Source organism: Silene latifolia, chromosome 8 (genome assembly GCF_048544455.1).
Source record: "Silene latifolia isolate original U9 population chromosome 8, ASM4854445v1, whole genome shotgun sequence".
In the NCBI taxonomy this organism is placed as follows: domain Eukaryota; kingdom Viridiplantae; phylum Streptophyta; class Magnoliopsida; order Caryophyllales; family Caryophyllaceae; genus Silene; species Silene latifolia.
This window is the reverse complement of record NC_133533.1, coordinates 65,655,034-65,656,523: the sequence shown is the minus strand read 5'-3', so window position 1 is coordinate 65,656,523 and position 1,490 is coordinate 65,655,034. Positions and strand designations below refer to the sequence as shown.

General features: G+C 40.7%; 1 non-coding gene across 1 annotated transcript; it reads left to right on the top strand.

The window, feature by feature from the left end:
• Window positions 1–754: 754 nt before the first annotated feature.
• Window positions 755–862, top strand: LOC141597725 (small nucleolar RNA R71). The gene has a single exon (XR_012522945.1). It is a non-coding gene; the product is annotated as a small nucleolar RNA R71 (small nucleolar RNA).
• Window positions 863–1,490: the final 628 nt, after the last annotated feature.

Sequence of the window (1,490 nt, the reverse complement as noted above, 5' to 3'; positions counted from 1 at the left end):
TCTTGGTGTGAGCTAGAATGTTGTTGATGGTGGTTTCCTTTGCTTGGCTATCTTTTTGCATTTGAGTGAAAAATTCTTGTTGATTCTTTTGCATTTGGAGGACCGCTTTTTGGACATCAAAGCCTTGGTCATTTTGGTGATTGTATGGATTTTGATTTTGGTAACCATGGTTTTGATTGTAAAAGGGTCTTTGATTTTGGTTTCTCATGGGTGGTGGAGTGTATGTTATTTGAGGGTTTTGAACATTTTGGCTTTTGTATGAGAGATTTGGATGGAATTTGGTGTTTTCATTGTAAAAGTTGGAATAAGGGGTACCACTCTTGTATGCTTGGAAAGCATTCACTTGTTCATTTGTTCCCCTACATTCACCTTGGTCATGTCCCAAAGTTCCACAATTCTCACATATCCCACTTGGGATTGATGAGGATGCCGTCATGGCATTAACATGATGCTTCGATGATTTTGAGTTTTACTCAAGTCTAGCCATAGCTTGTTCAAACTTCAAGTTGATTGTGTCAATGTGAGCACTAAGTTGAGCACCCAATTGAGTAACGGAGTCCACTTCATGCTTTCCTCCTCTAGTAGCCTTACGAGGTCTACTATATTGTGAGTTATGGACCGCCATTTCCTCAATCTTGTTCCATGTTTGATTGTCATCAACTTCGGTGAACATTCCATTTGATCCCATATTTAGAATGTTCCTAGAATCTTCATATAAGCCATTCCAAAATTGTTGCATCAAAAACCATTCGCTATGTCCATGGTGAGGACATGAGCGACAAATTCCCTTGAACCGCTCCCAAGCTTCATACAAAGACTCTTCATCCCTTTGCTTAAAACCCGTAATTTGAGCTCTTAGCATGTTAGTCTTTTCCGGTGGGTAGAATTTTTTGTAGAAAGCTAGAGCCAACTTTTTCCAAGAATCTATTCCAAGGGTGGCCTTATCAAGGCCCTTCAACCATTGCTTCGCGGTGCCGATTAAGGAAAAAGGAAATAAGACCCATCTAATTTGGTCTTGAGTCACGCCCGTTTGAGAGATAACATCACAATAGTCGCAAAAGGTTTCCATATGGGAATGAGGGTCCTCACTAGGCATCCCCCCGAATTGGCTCCTCTCAACTAATTGGATGAAGGCGGACTTGGCAATAAAATTTCCGGTTAGATGTTGCGGTGTAGGAGTACCATTTGGTAGATTCTCCTCGGTGGGTACGGAGTGTGACGAGAATCTTGGCATTGTAGGTGGATTTTGTGGGGTATTGTGTAATGGGTTTTCTTCTCCTTCTATTGCGAAAGGATTGACAAACTCACTAGTGGGTTGGACAACTTCACTAATACCTCTTAAATTCCTCCTAACAACTCTCCTATTGTTCGTCAAGGTTCTTTCGATTTCACGGTCAAAAGGTAACAAATCACCTTATAACCTTCTAGACATGCAAAATATCAAACAACTCGAAAACAATTAGAACAAACCTTGAGGAGTTTTACTTCCT